Source organism: Mercenaria mercenaria, chromosome 3 (assembly GCF_021730395.1).
Source record: "Mercenaria mercenaria strain notata chromosome 3, MADL_Memer_1, whole genome shotgun sequence".
Lineage (NCBI taxonomy): Eukaryota > Metazoa > Mollusca > Bivalvia > Venerida > Veneridae > Mercenaria > Mercenaria mercenaria.
In genome coordinates this window covers 81840142-81860578 of record NC_069363.1, presented here as the reverse complement: position 1 = coordinate 81860578, position 20437 = coordinate 81840142, and positions in this window count along the sequence as shown.

Here is a 20437-nt window from a genome sequence, read left to right as displayed (position 1 = left end):
CTTCCCTTTGTTGTTACTTTAAATAGCTTTTATTGTAACTTTTTCATTACTAGTCGTAGGGAAAAATCAGGACCACTTTTCTGTAGTACAACATGCATGCTACATCCAGTTTTGAGGTGTATTTTGACCAATCTCTACCTGGTAAAGATTTTTGTGTGGACTTACAATTTTTTTTTTTTTTTTTTTTTTTTTTTTTTAAGATTAACTTCCCTTAGTTGTTACTATAAATAACTTATATTGTAACATTTTTATAATTGACCGTAGCGGAAAAAACAAGACCACTTTTCTGTGGTACAACATAGATGTTACTTTCCAATTTTAGGTGTATTTTAGGTATCTCTACCTGGTAAGGAGTTTTTTTGTGAACTTAGAAAAACAAAAGACTTACAATGATTACTAAACAACCACAAAATTAAAATTCCATTTGCAAATACAGCTGCTAGAGTAAAGAACTTTGCTGTGACGGGCGTATATTGTGACATTCTGGCACTCTTGTTCCCTGTTAGCTTTCCATTCCTTCTTTTTACAGTAGCCATATAGAAAAACATCATAGCTATACTGTTCATGAAAATTAATAAAATTTAGCAGTAAACCACCTCACCACTGACTTACTCTTTCTTCCACATCTTTAAAACCCCTGATGCGGACCACAACTAAACGGTTCTTCAAAGCTTTCCCCAAAATTAATACTTTCAGACACTAACTTGCCAGGAACTTTAGCCTTCAATTATAATATGCCCGGCGGGGGGATTAGCCATGTCTAACATGGCTCTTGTTACAATAAGCATATCCCATTCAAAATAAATTCTTTAGTCAGGATCAAAGTATCATACATTTATTGTGTACTCTTTAATTAAACATTTGTTTTCTGTTAAATTGATTTTGACTTATGAAATTATTTGCTTCTTATTAACATCCTTAACTTTTTGACGGATATATTTTTTTGCCATTCCTCATCACAAACCCTTTCAACGGGGGAAACCAGTTCATCGAATTTGCTTGTTTGTGATTGAATTTTGCGGAAATGACATTGTTTTGCCAAATAATCGCGATGCAGTGCAACCGAGTATACATTAACCAGCACGTAAGTGCATTTACCTTACCTGTATTTGTAGAAATGACAGAGAAAAACTTACCCTCCGTGAAGCGGTATGACTGAAAATTAGCAACATTTTTATCAACAGATGGAAATATGTTGTAATTGCCCTGCGCTTGCTTAAATTTTGCCCAAGAAAAAGAAAATTATGGTGATCACTTTGCTAGAAAAATGCTTTTGGGCGAAAAACCGAATGGGATACATATGTTGTGCATGGGCTACATATGTGGTGCATTAGACTCCACAGGTTTTGAGCTTAAATGGTACCTGGATAAAGAAACGAACTGCAAATACGTGTAATAAGTATATGTCACATTATCCAAAAATTATATGTATACATGTATATTAAAGGGATAACATATCGTCACCTCAACGCGAAACTAGTCTATGTGTATATAGAAATAGAAGCAGATAGACTAGTTTCGCGTTGAGGCCACGATATTAGAAACGAGCACAGCTTTAAGCTTACATATGATGCTGTAGAACATTTCCACAAAGGTCAGTCACCGCATCTCTCCTAAATCCGAAGGGGTTTATGTGTTGCTTATGTGTGTTGACCTGTGAATGTCGGAAATATGCATGTATAGTTTGGTGTATAGCATATTAGCTGCTGATATGGTCTGCGTAATTATATGTTATTGAACCTAGGGTGTTCTCTTCGTGTTTGTTTTACTCGTTCATGAGTGCCTCTATATATATCTTCGGTGGTATTTTGCATCGTTCACTGTGGAAATCGTCTGTCTTTGAATCATGTACGTGAACTGAGTTATAGAGCCAAATATCTGTTTCTTGGGCAACGGACTTGAAAATAAAATGTAATAAATACTTTTGGGTCTGGGATTTCAATTCAGGAGGTAATTTTGGTTTGCCGGATACAGAACTATTGGCCTGGTCGCTCCAGTACATAAGATATTGTGGACCTGGCACTTACTTGTGTTGAACTACGCAGTAACTTCGCAAGCTAGACCTATATAGTTTGTGGCAATATAGGAGGGAGGATATATTGCAAGGCACTCAGTCAAAAATTGTGTGATTATAACTGAGCATGGTCATTAAATTATGAAATATGTCCTGGACCATTAATTTGATTAAGTTACCTACCAGACGCAGCTATGTTCTGATTATATGACCGAGTACCTTGCAGTATATCCTCCCTCCTATATTTCCACAAACTATCATAGGCCTAGAATGTGGAGTTGCGGTATACATGTAACAACGTAGTTTTACACTAAGTAAGTGCCAGGTCCACAAATCACTGGCTGGGCCAGTAGTTCTGTATCGGGCAAACTAAAATACCTCCTGAAACACCCTGACGGTAAAGTATTTATCACATTTTATTTTTGAGTCCGTTGCCCGAGACAGATATTTTGCTCTATAACTCAGTTCATGGACAGACAATTTCCAAAGTTAACGATGCAAAATACCGCCGAAGATATCTATAGAGGCGCACATGAACAGGTAAAGCAAACATGAAAAGAACACTAGATTCAAGAACATATAATTACGCAGACTGTATCGGCAACTAATATACTACACACAAAACTATACATGCATATTTCCGACAGTCACAGGTCAACACACATAAGCAAAATATTAACGCCTTCAGATTTAGGAGAGATGCGTTGATTCCTAAGTGGAAATGTTCTACAACATCTAATATAAGCTTAAAGCTGTGCTCGTTTATAAGTTATCCCTTTCATACAAATGTATATAATTTTTGGACTGATGTGACATATACTTGGCACGTATTTCCTGTTCGTTTCTTTATCCAGGTACCATTTAAGCTCAAGATCTGTGGAGTTCTAGAAAATCTAATGCATCTTATATGTAGCCCATGCACAACATTTGTATCCCATTCGGTTTTTCGCCCAAAAATATTTTTCTAGCAAAGTGATCGCCAAATATTTTTTCTTCTTGATGGGGTTTAGCACACGGAAGGTTGTGAGGGCAAAATTAAGCAGGCACAGGGCAACTAAACAACATATTTCCATCTGTTGATAAAAGTGATGCTATTTTTAGCTCACCTGAGCCAAAGGCTCATGGTGAGCTATTGTGACTGCTCAATGTCCGTCGTGCGTTGTCCGTCGTCCGTCCGTCAACATTTCCTAAAAAAAACTTCTTCTTGAAAACCACTGGGCAGAATTACACCAAACTTCACAGGAATGATCCTTAGGTGGCCCCCTTTCAAAATTATTCAAAGAATTGAATTCCATGCAGAACTCTGGTTGCCATGGCAACCGAAAGGAAAAACTTTAAAAATCTTCTTGTCCAAAACCACAGGGCCTAGGGCTTTGATATCTGGTGTGTAGCATCATCTAGTGGTCCTCTACCAAAATTATTCAAATTATTCCCCCAGGGTCAAATATGGCCCCGCCCCGGGGGTCACATGGTTTATATAGATTTATATAGGGAAAACTTTGAAAATCTTCTTGTACAAAACCACATGGCCTAGGGCTTTGATATTTGGTATGTAGCATCATCTAGTGGTCTTCTACCAAGAGTGTTCAAATTATCCCCCTAGGGTCAAATATGGCCCCGCCCCGGGGGTCACATGGTTTATATAGAGTTATATAGGGAAAACTTTGAAAATCTTCTTGTACAAAACCACATGGCCTAGGGCTTTGATATTTGGTATGTAGCATCATTTAGTGGTCCTCTACCAAGATTGTTCAAATTATCCCCCTAGGGTCAAATATGGCCCCGCCCTGGGGGTCACATGGTTTATATAGAGTTATATAGGGAAAACTTTGAAAATCTTCTTGTACAAAACCACATGGCCTAGGCATGCTAGGGCTTTGATATTTGGTATGTAGCATCATCTAGTGGTCCTCTACCAAGAGTGTTCAAATTATCCCCCTAGGGTCAAATATGGCCCCGCCCCGGGGGTCGCAAGTTTTACATAGACTTATATAGGGAAAAAAGTTTAAAAATCTTCTTGTCTGAAACCACAACTCTTAGACCTTTGATATTTGGTTTGTAGCATTGTCTTATGGTCCTCAACCAAAATTGTTCAAATTGTACCCCTGGGGTGAAAAAAGGCCCTGCCCTGGAGGTCCCAAGTTTTATATAGACTTATATAGGAAAAAGCTGTAAAAATCTTCTTGTCAGAAACCATACAACCTAGGCTTTTGATATTTGGTATGATGCATTGTCTAGTTGTCCTCTAGCAAAATTGTTCAGGGGTCACTTAGTTATTATGCGAGTTATATAGGAAAAATACTTAAAAAGTCATCTGATCCTATTTCCAAGACTATTTAATTATAATTACCTGATGACCCCAAGTAATATGATGTTACTTGATTGTGACCTTGACCTACTGACCTACTTTCTTGTTTTTAGCTCACCTGAGCACAAAGTGCTCAGGGTGACGTATTGCGATCGCTCACCGTCCGGCGTCTGTCCGTCCGTCCGTCCGTCCACACTTTCCTTTAAACAACATCTCCTCCTAAACCAACAGGCCAATTTTGATGAAACTTCACAGGGTTGTTCCTTGGATCGTCTTCTTTAAAAATTGTTCAAAGAATTGAATTCCATACAGAATTCTGGTTGCCATGGCAACCAAAAGGAAAAACTTTAAAAATCTTCTTCTCAAAAACCAGAAGGCCTAGAGCTTAGATATTTGGTGTGAAGCATTGCCTAGTGGACCTCTACCAAATTTGTTCAAATCATGACCCCAGGGTCAAAATTGACCCCGCCCCGGGGGTCACTTGATTTTACATAGGAAAATCTTAAAAAATCTTCTCAAAAACCAGAAGCCTAGAGCTTAGATATTTGACATGTAGCATTGCCTAGTGGACCTCTACTAAAATTGTTCAAATCATGACCCCGGGGTCAAAATTGACCTCACCCCAGGGGTCACTTGATTTTACATAGGAAAATCTTAAAAAAATTTCTAAAAATAAACCAGAAGGCTTAGAGCTTAGATATTTGACATGTAGCATTGCCTAGTGGACCTCTACAAAATTTGTTCAAATCATGACCCCCGGGGTCAAAATTGACCCCACCCCAGGGGTCACTTGATTTTACATAGGAAAATCTTCAAAAATTTTCTAAAAATAAACCAGAAGGCCTAGATCTTAGATATTTGACATGTAGCATTGCCTAGTAGACTTCTACAAAATTTGTTCAAATCATGACTCCCGGGGTCAAATTGACCCCGCCCCATGGGATTACTTGATTGTACATAGAAAAATCTTCAAAATAAACCAGAAGGCCTAGAGCTTAGATATTTCATATGTAGCATTGCCTAGTGGACCTCTACAAAATTTGTTCAAATCATGACCCCCGGGGTTAAAATTGACCCCACCCCAGGGGTCACTTGATTTTACATAGGAAAATCTTCAAAAATTTTCTAAAAATAAACCAGAAGGCTTAGATCTTAGATATTTGACATGTAGCATTGCCTAGTAGACTTCTACAAAATTTGTTCAAATCATGACCTCCGGGGTCAAATTGACCCCACCCCATGGGGTTATTTGTTTAGCTTTAGCAAAGAATTTTTTTCAAGAAAGCAATTAAACTCAGGTGAGCGATATAGGGCCATCATGGCCCTCTTGTTTTAAGATACAGCCTTGAAATTTTGATGACTTACACAGTTTTGCACACAAATCGTAAAACTGAATTTCATTGACCATGAATGTGACCTACTGACTTTCTTAATATTTTATCATCAGTTTGACATTTGAAACATGTAGCTCATATTACTCAGGTGAGCGATCCAGGGTCATCATGACCCTCTTGTTCAGTTATACCGCTTCACGGAGTATACGTTTTTCTCTGTCATTTCTACAAATTCCGGATAAGGTAAATGCACTTAAATGCTAGGTAATGTATACTCGGTTGCACTGCATCGCGATTTTTTGGCAAAACAATGTCATTTTCACAATATTCAATCACAAATAAAAATCTCACGTACTTTTCTGCGAAATGTTTACCACATATGTACTACAGGAAGCACAACATATGATTTTAGTGCCGATTTGGGAATACATATGTTGGATCTCCTCCCGTGTAAGGGGCAAGAAGAGTGGTAAATAGAAACAAACCTTTTTACAACTTCTTTCCATGTATCAGTTGATGGATCTTCATCAATCTTTTTGTCTGCAGCATGCAGTGTTCGCGTTTACGATGTAAAAGGTAGAGCGTCCGTCTACGGATCGCGGGGTCGTGAGTTCGATCCTCGGGCGGGGCGTATGTTCTCCGTGACTATTTGATAAACGACATTGCGTCTGAAATCATTAGTCCTCCACCTCTGACTCATGTGGGGAAGTTGGCAGTTACTTGTACAGAATCCAGGAACACTGGTTAGGTTAACTGCCCGCCGTTACATGACTGAAATACTGTTGAAAAACGGCGTTAAACCCAAAACAAACGATGTAAAAGTATCTTAATACGCAATAAAATTGGTTTGTATGCAAATTTTTCAAGGCCATTGCGTACAAGGGACGCAAAGTAAAAACGGAATTGAATGTTATGAGTTTAAAGTCACAATGTTGGAATCCCGATTTCATTTTCAGCAGCATTATTTTCTAAAAATAGTACAGAATGACATAGCCTATTCAGCGATGTATTCGGACTGGTTTAGCATATTCATCAAAATCGCTACTTATCGATGTAAATTATATGGAAGCAGTCCAGTTAATGTGGATATTATTGAAAACAGCTGACTTACGCATTGCATATTTGGCTGGGACATTTTTGGGACTCAGTGATATTTTCAGAAAAATGAACACTGAGCATGATTATAAGGACTTCCCCCAATTTTGTTATGCCCCCCTTCGAAGAAGGAGGGGTATATTGTTTTGCAGATGTCGGTCGGTCAGTCGGTCGGTCGGTCGGTCGGAATGTAAACCAATCCGTTTCCGGATGATAACTCAAGAACGCTTGGGCCTAGGATCATGAAAGTTGATTGGGAGGTTGGTAATGACCAACAGATGACCCCTATTGATTTTGAGGTCAGTATGTCAAAGGTCAAGGTCACAGTGACCAGGAACAATAAAATGGTTTCCAGGCAATAACTCAAGAACGCTTAGGCCAAGTGTCATGAAAATTGAAACTTAGGTTGGCCATGATCAGCAGATGAGCCCTATTGATTTTGAGGTGATTAGGTCAAAGATCAAGGTCACATTGGCCAGGAACAGTTAAACAGTTTCTGATCTTCTTGTCCAAAACCATAGGGCCTAAGGCTTTGATATTTGTTATGTAGCAAAATCTATTGGTCCTCTACCAAAATTTTTCATATTATTTCCCTGGGGTCAAATATGGCCCCACCCAGGGAGTCACATGGTTTATATAGACTTATATAGGAAAAAACTTAAAAAAAAACTCTTATCCAAAACCACAGGGCCTAGGGCTTTGGTATTTTGTATATGACATCATCTAGTGGTCCTCTACTAAGAATGTTCAAATTATTCCCCTAGGGTCAAATATGGCTCTTGAGGGTCACATGGTGTACATAGACTTATAACCTTAGGACGGCCAGCACATATTTATGCTATCTCATCAGGCATATGTATATTTTTGACAACACAGTAAATGACATCACTCGACCTTCAGCTATTTCCGGAAGTAAATAAAATGAAAGTAGAAATGTTAAACTTGAAAACGAAAGCTGCATTTTGATTCGTAGATAATCAGGGGTCACGCGCAGGCTCGTCTAAATGTATGCGCGTGGACTTCTTCTTTTTTTTTTTTTTTTTTGCTATTGGGGAGCCAATTTTCAGCACTTTATTATGAATTGAAATTACCTGGGCTTTAGTACAGCATGTCAGCTTTTAATCTATGAAAAAATATTTGAGCTCTTGATAAACACAAATCCCACAGGGGTCCGTAACGGACCAAGCGTACATTGATAATTTTGGAACTTCATCAAATCGCTCAAAATGTCATTTTTGATGTTGTCTGAGAGTGTCAGTATATGCCTCAGATGTAAGATATAACCGTGTTTGAGAGCTGCAGACCTAGACATTTCAGAAATATTTTCAAAATAAGTTTCGTGTAATAAATGCTGTTTCTACGGAAGCGTGAAAGGGCCATCAGACGCTAATACGTTTTAGTACGTTAAGACTGTGGAAAGGATATAGGGAAAACATTGAAAATCTTCTTGTCCAAACTACAAAGACTATGGCTTTAATATTTTGTAATGTAGCATCATTTAGTGGTTCTCTACCAAGTTTGTTCAAATTATCCCTCTAGGGTCAAATATGGCCCCGCCCCAGGGGTCATATGGTTCATATAGACTTATAAAGGGAAAAACTTAGAATCTTCATGTCCATAACTTACATCATTCAAATTTGGACCACATGTATAGTTTTGAGTGGCAAGATGAACCTTGACATGAGTTGACCTTGATCTTGACCTAGTGACCTACTTTCACATTTCTGTAGCTTTTGCCTTCAAATTTGGACCACAATCATAGGTTTGTGTACCGAAAAAATCTTTGACCTTGTTATTGACCTAGTGACCTACTTTCCCATTTTTGAAGGTACAGGCTTCAAATTTGGACCACATGCATAGGCTTTTGTTCCAAAATAAAATTTGACCTTGATTTTGACTAGTGACCTACTTTCACATTTCTGAAGCTACAGCCTTCAAATTTGAACCACAAGCATAGTTTTGTGTACTGAAATGAACTTTGATATTGAGATTGACCTAGTGACCTACTTTCACATTTCTGAAGGTACAGGCTTCAAATTTGGACCACTTGCATAGTTTTGTGTTCCGAAATAAAATTTGAACTTGATTTTGACCTAGTGACCTACTTTCATATTTCTCAAACTACAAGCCTTCAAATTTGAACCACATGCATAGTTTTGTGTACCGAAATGAACTTTGATCCTGAGATTGACCTAGTGACCTACTTTCACATTTCTGAAGCTTCAGGCTTCAAATTTGGACCGCATGCATATTTTTGTGTTCTGAATTGAAATTTGATTTTTACCTATTATCTACTTTCATATTTCTCAAGCTACAGCCTCCAAATTTGAAGCACATGCATAGTTCTGTCTACCATAATGAACTTTGACCTTGAAATTGATCTAGTGACCTGCTTTCACATTTCTCAAGCCACAGCTTTCAAATTTGAACCACATACACATTGTTTTGTACTGAAATGAAATTTGACCTTGATTTTGACCTTGAGCTAGTCTTGAAATTTGGAACATTCGAAAATGGCTCAGTGGATGGCGCTAAGATCACTCTGTAATCTCTTGTTAGGTTAATAAGTTTAAGGTCAAGGTCATATTAAACCAGAATGGTAGAACTTTTGTTTACAGTGAGCTTATAATTTCTGTTCATTTTGCTATTACTGAATGCATCAAGGGGGGCATTTCGTGTTAGATGAGCTCTTGTTGAAATAGGGGCAGTCGGCCCTTTAAGGGGCTACTAAGGTTAAAAATAAAAATACATTAGATTGACATATTCTCATGAACAGCTTGATGAATCTTCAGCAAGTTTGATCTGTAGTATCATTAGAAGTTCCTCTCTTTATTTTGTTCAAATGCGGGGTTCTTGGCACCTTTCATGGGCAGCTAGAGCAAAAACTAGAAATGCCGATAAATGACTTTTTCCCATGAAGCACTGGATGGATCTTCATTAAACTTAATTTGTATCATTATTTTTTGTCTTCTACCAAGGTGGTTCAAGTGGGTATTCTTTAGCATTATTTTTAGGTCCTCTCATTATTATGTCTCCATATTGATTTACTTTGTCTGTCTGTCAGTCTGTCAGAAATTTTGTCCGCTCTCTTAAGTCGAACATTTCTCATCCAATCTTCACCAAACTTGAACAGAATGAAAAGAATTGGAACCACTGCTTTACCCTTGCATGATCGTAAAAGGCGACTAATAGGGTCTTAACACTTGGTTTTGCTGTAACTCTGTGATTCCAGCAGGTATGCAAATTTTGATTCCATACCTCATGTTTTTATTTTGATGTAAAATGAAGTGTGGAACCAAAATTTGTAGTCCTGTTTGGCGCCATATAACCTATACTGTGTTGGTGCGCCGTAAAACCCAAATAAATAGATAAATAAATATGAACAAAATGTGTTTGCTAATAAGTCCTCGGCCAAGTTCGATAACTAGCCAAATCGGGCCAGGCACTTCAGGATTATGGCCCATGAATTACCGAAAAACGCTCAGGTCTTGGGAAACATAAAGGACCCCTATACTACTAATCATTAGTAATATATAGTCCTTTTAGCCCAACATGTCTGCACTCTTAGTCAAACATTTCTCATCCAATCTTCACCAAACTTGAACAAAATGTGTTTGCTAATTAATAAGTTCTCGGCCCAAGTTCGATAACAAGCCAAATCGGCCATAGCACTTCAGAATTATGGCCCTTGAATTACGGGAAATCGCTCAGTTATTAATACATGGTCTGGCATCAGTCAGGCGCTGTCCATCGTCCTGCATCAACATTTTTACCTAAACATCTTCACTTATGCTGCTGTTCAGAATTACATTAAGTTTGGTCGGTAGCATCCTGGCATAGACCTCTATCAAATTTGTTGAAATGGTCAGCCTTAGGTTTAAGGGGCCGCCAGAGCTGAAAATAGAAAAAACACACATTTAAACAACTTCTTCTCATGCATAGCTTGTTGCATCTCCATCAAACTTGGTCTGTAGCATCATGTTTTTTCCCCTTTCTCAGAAGAAAATTCCCCTTGAAAACAAAAAATATATAGAACTCTGTTTCAAGTTGTTATATTATAGTGCCTCTAAGTAAGATTACTGCTGTAATATAGTTATATAAAATTTGTTAGAAATGATTGAAAATAGTATTAGTAAGTGTACATTTGATAGAACGTACGTGTGTTCATCCGGATTTGTTTGTCCGTACCATAACTTTGACATGCATGGAGCAATCTTGTTTATATTTGGCATGAATGTTAACCTCAGTGAGACGGAGTGTCATGCGCAAACCCCAGGTCAAGGTCACATTTAGGGGTCAAAGGTTAAATTCAATAATGACTTTGTCCGGAAAATTTCTTCTTCATGCATGGAGGGATTTTGATGTAACTTAGCACAATTGTTCACCATCATGAGACGGAGTGTCATGCGCAAGAATCAGGTCACTAGGTCTAAGGTCAAGGTCACACTTAGAGGTCAAAGTATACAAGAATGACAACTTTGTCCAGAGCATTTCTTCTTCATGCATGGAGGGATTTTGATGTAACTTGGCACAAATGTTCACCACCATGAGACGGAATGTCGTGCGCAGGAAGCAGGTCCTTAGGTCTAAGATCAAGGTCACTCTTAGAGGTCAAAGGTCAGATACAAGAATGACTTGCATAGAGGGATTTTGATGTAACTTGCCCCCAATGAGTGGTTGGGGCATATAGATTTGGTCTTGTCCATGAGTGCGTGCGTGCGTCCGTCCGTCTGTCTGTGCATCCGTCCGTCCATCCGAAGTTCGTGACGCGCCTAGCTCAAAAAGTATTTGATATAAATTGTTGAAACCTTGCCTGAGTCTTTATCATGATATGAACTTGCGCACCTCCTATTTTTAGCTCGACTATTCGAAGAATAGTCTAGCTATTCTACTCACCCTGGCGTCGGCGTCGGCGTCACACCTTGGTTAAGTTTTTGCATGCAAGTACATACAGCTATCATTTAAAGGCATATAGCTTTGAAACTTATTTATTCTTTTTCTAGGTCAACTACCAACTTCACTGGGTCAAGTTCCATAACTCTAACATGTATTTTGAGCAAATTATGCCCCCTTTTGGACTTAGAAAATTCTGGTTAAAGTTTTACATGCAAGTTACTATCTCCAAAACTAATGCAGATATTGAATTGAAACTTCACATGTGTCTTCGGGGTTATAAAACTAGTTGATAGCACCAAGTCCCATAACTCTGACCTTCATTTTGGCCAAATTATGCCCCCTTTTGTACTTAGAAAATTTTGGTTAAAGTTTTGCGTGCAAGTACATACAGCTATTACTAAAAGGCATATAGATTTGAAACTTATTTTTTCTTTTTCTAGATCAATTACCTACCTCACTGGGTCAAGTCCCATAACTCTGACATGTATTTTGGCCAAATTATGCCCCCTTTTGGACTTAGAAAATTCTGGTTAAAGTTTTGCGTGCAAGTACATACAGCTATTACTAAAAGGCATATTGATTTGAAACTTATTTTTTCTTTTTCTAGATCAATTACCTACCTCATTGGCTCAAGTCCTGTAACTCTGACATGTATTTTGAGCAAATTATGCCCCCTTTTGGACTTAGAAAATCCTGGTTAAAGTTTTGCGTGCAAGTACATACAGGTATAACTAAAAGGCATATTGATTTGAAACTTATTTTTTCTTTTTCTAGATCAATTACCTACCTCACTGGGTCAAGTCCCATAACTCTGATATGTATTTTGAGCAAATTATGCCCCCTTTTGGACTTAGAAAATCCTGGTTAAAGTTTTACATGCAAGTAACTATCTCCAAAACTAAAGCAGATATTAAATTGAAACTTCACATGTGTCTTCGGGGTTATAAAACTAGTTGATAGAATCAAGTCCCATAACTCTGACATGTATTTTGGGCAAATTATGCCCCCTTTTGGACTTAGAAAATCCTGGTTAAAGTTTTGCGTGCAAGTACATACAGCTATTACCAAAAGGCATATAGCTTTGAAACTTATTTATTCTTTTTCTAGGTCAGTTACCAACCTCACTGGGTCAAGTTCCATAACTCTTAACATGTATTTTGAGCAAATTATGCCCCCTTTTGGACTTAGAAAATTCTGGTTAAAGTTTTGCGTGCAAGTTACTATCTCCGAAACTAATGCAGATATGGAATTGAAACTTAACATCTTTCTTCGGGGTTATTAAACTGGTTGATAGCATCAAGTCCCATAACTCTGATATGCATTTTGGTCAAATTATGTCCAGTTTCAAACTTAAAACTCTTTCGATATTTAACATTTTGGGTAATAATTTCCTGCTTCTGTGACAATATTTCGAATAGTCGAGCTTGGCTGTCTTACGGACAGCTCTTGTTCGTCTGGCTCCGCCCCCTATTTTAAGAGTTATGGCCCCTGAAATAATCAAAAATGCACATTTTAACCTTGTGACACGCCTAGCTCAAAAAGTATTTGATATAGATTCATGAAACCATGCACGAGTCTTAATCATGATGTGAACTTGCGCACCTCCTATTTTTCGGCTGGCTCCGCCCCCTATTTTCTGAGTTATTGTCCCTGAAATAGTCAAAAATGCACATTTTCGCCTTGTGACGCGCCTAGCTAAAAAAGTACTTGATATAAATTGATGAAACCTTGCGTGAGTCTTTATCATGATATGAACTTGCGCACCTCCTATTTTTCGTTTGGGTCCGCCCCCTATTTTCTGAGTTATGGCCCCTGAAATAGTCAAAACTGCACATTTTCACATTGTGACACGCCTAGCTCAAAAAGTATTTGATATAGATTTATGAAACCTTGCAGCATGAGCCTTAATCATGATGTGAACATGGGCATCACCTATTTTCCATTTTGGTCCGCCCCCTATTTTAAGAGTGATGGCCCCTGAAATAGTCAAAAATGCACATTTTCACCTTGTGATGGTTAGTTCAAAAAGTATTTAATACAAATGATTGAAAACTTGCATAAGTCTTTACCATGATATAAACTTGCACACCTCTCTTTTTTGGCTGGCTCCACCCCCTGTTTTTAAAGTTATGGCCCCTGAAATAGTAAAAAAATGCAAATTTTCACCTAATTATGTGCCTAGCTCAATGTATTTGATGTGAATTTATGAAACCTTGCTTGGGTCTTTATCATAATGTGTCCTTGCACACTCGGTATTCTTCCTGAGAATCTTGGCATTTAGTACAAAGTTATGGCCCTTGAAATAGCCAAAATTGTGGATTTTTTTGTTTGTGATACTCAAAGCTCAAAAAGTATATGGCCTAGAATAATGAATCCTTTTCATAAAATGTTTGTTGAGGCTATACCCCATTAAGACAGCAAACATTTGAATTATTTCCCCTTATTTGTGACAAATGTACCAGTGGGGGGCACACCCTGTGTCCTACAGGCACATTCTAGTTGTTACTATAAATAGCTTATATTGTAACTTTTTTTATTACTGGTTGTAGGGAAAAATCAAGATCACTTTTCTGTAGTACAACATGCATGTTACATCCAATTTTGAGGTGTATTTTGACCTATCTCTGCTGGTAAGGATTTTTGTGTGGACTTCTTTTTTTGTGCCCTCCCATGAGTGGTGGGGGCATATAGATTTGGTCTTGTCCGTGCGTGCGTCCGTCCGTCCGTCCGAAGTTCGTGACGCGCCTAGCTTGAAAAGTATTTGATACAAATTGATGAAACCGTGCATGAGTGTTTATCATGATATGAACTTGCGCACCTCCTATTTTTTGTCTGGCTCGGCCTCCTATTTTCAGAGTTATGGCCCCTGAAATAGTCAAAAATGCACATTTTCACCTTGTGACACGCCTAGCTCAAAAAGTATTCGATATAAATTGATGAAACCTTGCACGAGTCTTAATCATGATATGAACTTGCGCACCTCCTATTTTTAGCTCGACTATTCAAAGAATAAGTAGAGCTATCCTACTCACCACGGCGTCTGCGTCAGTGTCGGTGTCGGCATCGGCGTCACAGTTTGGTTAAGTTTTTTGTACCAGTCCACATTTTGACAAAGTCTTTTGAGATAAAGCTTTGAAACTTTCAACACTTGTTTACCATCACCATGGCCAGTTATAGGCAAGAGCACATAACTCCATCAAGGATTTTGGCTGAATTATGGCCCCTTTTGACTTAGAAGTCATGGTTTAGTTTTTCGTACCAGTTCATATTTTGACAAAGTCTTTTGAGATAAAGCTTTGAAACTTTCAACACTTGTTTACCATCACCATGGCCAGTTATAGGCAAGAGCACATAACTCCATCAAGGATTTTGGCTGAATTATGGCCCCTTTCGACTTAGAAATCTTGGTTAAGTTTTTCGTACCAGTTCGTATTTTGACAAAGTCTTTTGAGATAAAGCTTTGAAACTTTCAACACTTGTTTATCATCACCATGTCCAGTTATAGGCAAGAGCACATAACTCCATCAATGATTTTGGCTGAGTTATGGCCCTTTTTGACTTAGAAATCTGGGTTAATATTTCGTACCAGTTCATATTTTGACAAAGTCTTTTGAGATAAAGCTTTGAAACTTTCAACACCTGTTTACCATCACCATGGCCAGTTATAGGCATGAGTACATAACTCCATCAAGGATTTTGGCTGAATTATGGCCCCTTTTGACTTATAAATCTTGGTTAAGTTATCCGTACCAGTTCATATTTTTTGTAAAGTGTTTGACATATGGCTTTGAAACTTTTATCACTTGTTTAGTATAATAGTCTCTATCTCTATCCTTAAGAGGCCATTTTGGTTGTTCAGCAGATTATTTGGGGCCATTGTTGTCCCCGTAAAAAATGGCTCTTTGGCTGTTGGCCCACTAGCCTAAAGTAGTAGACCGTCCGTCTGTCACACTTTTGTCCAGAGTATAACATGAAAAGTATGAATGACATTTGATTAAAACTTCATGTAATCATAGAGGCCATTGAGACAAAGTGCAGTGTCAAAGAATCATAACTCTACCTTACCTAATATTTGGAATTATCTCCCTTTATTATACAAGATAAGGCTTGTTTGGAGCCTTACTTGAAAAGTATTAATGGCATTTCATTGAAACTTCACAAAATTATAGAGGCCATTGACAGGAAATGCAGTGTCAAAGAACCATAACTATACCTTACCTGCTTTTTGAATTATCCCGCTCAAGCACATGCATTGAGAAGCATAATTAGGTTTTACTGATTCCTTGTAAGAATTGGTTCGTTTGATGTTCATTATCCGACATATCTCTTTAAAATGTATGCAAACATTTCAGAAGGAGATAACACTGAGATAAAGGAAGAGGGAACAAAAAATAAGACCTCTCAGACCACTAGCAAAGTTAAAGCTCTTCTTGAGAAACGTAAAAGGAAAATGTTACAATCTGGACTCGCTTTAAGCATGGAGCAGGGTCAGCAAACATTTGATCGAAAAGGAAAAAGAGACATGTCAGAATCAAAGAAGTTGTTGTTTAGTATTGACAACCATGCAAACAGGTTTTTACCAATTTATTTACATTGTATTAATTTAGAGTTAGATTTTAAAGTAAAGTTTCAAAAGCAAGTTATCCATCCTTCTTGAGTTGCATGCACTGTATGTGCATCTAGGACACTCTGCCTTCCTAAACCTGTATGTCGAAATACACTCAGAAAAATGTGTTAATTCACTGTATACATGTTTTTCCTGATAGGTAAAATGTATGCGATAAGAGTTTTAAAGTTATATGCATCAGAGCTCATTCGTTATCTTAAAATGGAGGGTTGTTAAAGGGGGTGTACAAATTCAAATACTGTTTATTAGCAATGCTCAGGTGAGCTTTTCTGATCAGTCAATGTCCAGCGTCCATCGTCTGTCTGTCTGTCGACTGTCGTCTGTCAACATTTAGCTTGTGTATGCAATAGAGGCTGTATTTTTCAACTGATCTTCATGAAATTTGGTCAGAATGATAACCTTGGTGAAATCTAGGCCGAGTTTGAAAACGGGTCATCTGGGGTCAGAAATTAGGTAACTAGGTCAAATCAAAGAAAAACCTTGTGTATGTGATAGAGGCTGTATTTTTCAGTTGATCTTTATGAATTTTGGTCAGAATGATTATCTTGATGAAATCTAAACCATGTTCGAAAATGGGTCATCTGGGGTCAAAAACTAGGTCACTAGGTCAAATCAAAGAAAAACCTTGTGAATGTGATAGAGGCTGTATTTTTCAATAATCTTCATGCATTTTGGTCAGAATGATTACCTTGATAAAATCTAAGCAGAGTTCGAAAATGGGTCATCTTTGTTCAAAAACTAGGTCACTAGGTCAAATCAAAGAAAAACTTTGTGTATGCGGTAGAGGCTGTATTTTTCAACTAATCTTCATGAATTTTGGTCAGAATGAATGCCTTGATGAAATCTAGGTCAAGTTTGAATATGGGTCATCTGGGATCAGAAAGTAGGTCATTAGGTCAAATCATAGGAAAAGCTTGTATATGTGATAGAGGCTGTATTTTTCAATTGATTTTCCAGAAATTAAGTCAGAATGATAACCTTAATGAAATCTAGGCCGTTTGTAAATGGGTCATCTGGGTTCAAAAATTAGGTCACTAGGTCAAATCAAAGAAAAACATTGTGTATGCAATAGAGGCTATATTTTCCAATTGATCTTCCTGAAATTAAGTCAGAATGATTGCCTCGATGAAATCTAGGTCAAATTTGAATATGTGTCATCTAGGGTCAAAAAGTAGGTCACTAGGTCAAATCAAACAAAAACCTTGTTTATGTGATAGAGGCTGTGTTTTTCAATTGATCTTCATGAAATTTGGTCAGAATGAATGCCTTGATAAAATCTACAGTAAGTTTGATTATGGGTCATCTTGGATCAAAAAGTAGGTCACTAGGTCAAATCAAAGAAAACCCTTCTGTTTGCAAGGAGGCTGTATTTTTCAATTGATCTTCATGAAATTTGGTCAGAATGATTGTCTTGATGAAATCTAGGTCAAGTTCGAATATGGATCATCTGGGATGAAAAACTAGGTCACTAGGTCAAATCAAAGAAAAACCTTGTGTATGTGATAGAGGCTGTATTTTTCAATTGATCTTCATGAAATATGGTCAGAATGATAGCCTTGGTGAAATCTATGTCAAGTTCGAATATGGGTCATCTGGGGTCAAAAACTAGGTCACTAGGTCAAATCAAAGAAAATACTTATTTATACTCAAGATTTTTGCTCCAATTTTAATGATAATTTTTTTTCCATGAAATCACTAGGTCAAACATGTTTACACTGTTATGCTGTGTTTCTCAGGTGAGCGACCTAGGGCCATCTTGGCCGTCTTGTTGTTTCCAAATTTTCAAACTTTTTAAGTTGACAGAGCACTAACTGTTTTGGCAGAGCTGTTGTGATCACTCGTTTTACAGCCGTCATTACGTTTTACACGTCTCTGAAAAAAGAAACAACAGAAGTTGAATCCATATGTAACTGTCTGTCGATTGTGCTGTTTTGAAAGTATCCAAACGGTTGCACTTGACTGCACATAATGGCCAAGAGAGCCAAAAAGAGAAACATCTTCAAAGGACATTGTCAGAACTCTTGTTCTAATTTGAATACTTTCATAAGAATGGTTCTGTAGTCACTCTTTGGCAAGAGTGCTCAAACTATTTCAATTTTGCAAAACTCTTGACCCCAAGGTGATGCTATCACATTTCATTTAGTGAAAACTCTAAAAACTACTTTTATAAAAACATGCTTACAGATTTTGAAACAATTTTCACACTGATGATCATTTGATAATTTGTTAAAACACCATGTCAGTTTTATTTGATGTATGAAGTGGAATCATCTTTTCCCTTTTAGCTTATCCAATATTTGTTTCTATTCCAGGTGCAGGGAGGTAATAAAGGAAATGCAAGATATGTTTAACAATAAAGCAGAAAACATATGACAGTATCCGCATGTAAAAGCTTGGATGTATGTTCTCTTTTTAGCTCACCTGAGCAATGCTCAGGTGAGTTATTGTGATCGCTGGATGTCTGGCGTCTGTCTGTCAACATTTAGTTTGTATATGCAAGAGGCTGTATTTTTCGGTTGATCTCCAAGAAAATTGGTCAGAATAATTGTCTTGATGAAATCTAGATCAATTTTGAATATGGGTCATCTGGGGCCAAAAGCTAGGTTACTAGGTCATATCAGAGAAAAGCCTTGTGTATGCAATAGGGGCTGCATTTTAAATCGGATCTTCATGAAATTTCATCAGAATGTTTTTCTGGATGAAATCTAGGTTGAGCTTGAATATGGGTCATCTAGGTTAAAAAGCTAGGCCACCTGGTCAAATTAAAGAAAAACCTTGTGTAGACAATAGGGGCTGCATTTTATACTGGATATTCATAAAATATAGTCAGAATGATTGCCTTAATGAATTGTAGGTTAAGTTCAATTTATGTGGTTCATCTGGAATCGAAAACTAAGTTACTAGGTCAAACCAAAGAAAAACCTTGTGTATACGAATGAGACTGTATTTTGCAATTGATCTACTTGAAGTTTAGTCAGAATGATTGCCTTGATCAAATCCCGTTGAGGTTTGAATATAGGTCATCTGGGGTCAAAAATTAGGTCACTAGGTAAAATCAAAGAAAAACCTTGTGTATGCAATATGGACTAGATTTTACACCATATCTTCACAAAATTAAGTAAGAACGGCAGCCTTGATAAAATCTAGGTCATGTTCGAATATGGGAAATCTTGGGTGAAAATCTAGGTCACTAGGTCAAATCAAAGAAAAACCTTGTGTATGCAACAGGGACTGCATTTTACACTGGATCTTTATAAAATTTGATCAGAAAATTTGTCTGAATGAAGTCTAGGTCAGCTTTGAATACGAGTTATCTGGGGTCAAAAACCAGTCAAATCAAAGAAAAACCTTTTGTATGCAATAGGGGCTGCGTTTTACACTGGATATTCATAAAATTTAGTCAGAATGATTGCCTTGATGAAATCTAGGTCAGGTTTGAATATAATCTAATGTCAAAAGCTAGGTCACCCAGTCAAATCAAAGAAAAACCTTTTGTACGCAATAGGGACTGCATTTTACACTGGATCTTCATGCAATTTGATCACAATGTGTCTTGATGACCTCTAGGTCGGGTTTGAATCTGGGTCATGTTGGGTCAAAAACTAGGTCATCCAGTCAAATCAAAGGAAGAGCTTGATAACACTTTAGAGGCATACATATGATCTCCTGCTCAGGAGGGTCAAAATCCCGATTTTTTCACCTTGCCTTCCGTCTCCCGACCAAAACTTTAATTCTTCCCCTTTTCAAAAAAACAATAAATTTTAGACCTTTTCCTCGTGGCTGCGATTCTTTGTTTTGATAAGGGATTAGACAGCAGCGCTTTGTCCACCTGTCTCACGGGGCCGAATATCGGCCCATTCTCAGTGCCAATTAGGCTCCATTTTTAGCTCACCTGAGCTTTTGTGATCGCCCTGTGTCCGTCGTCAGTCATCTGTCAGTCGTCAACAATTTGACTGTTAACACTCTAGAGGTCACAATTTTGACCCAATCTTACTGGAACTTGGTCAGAATGTTACCCTCAATAAAATCTTGGACGAGTTTGATATTGGGTCATCTGAGGTAAAAAAAAAAGGTCACCAGGTCAAATCAAAAGGAAAAGCTTGTAAACACTCTAGAGGTCACAATTTTGGCCCCGCCCGCTTAGCTCAGTAGGTAGAGCGTCG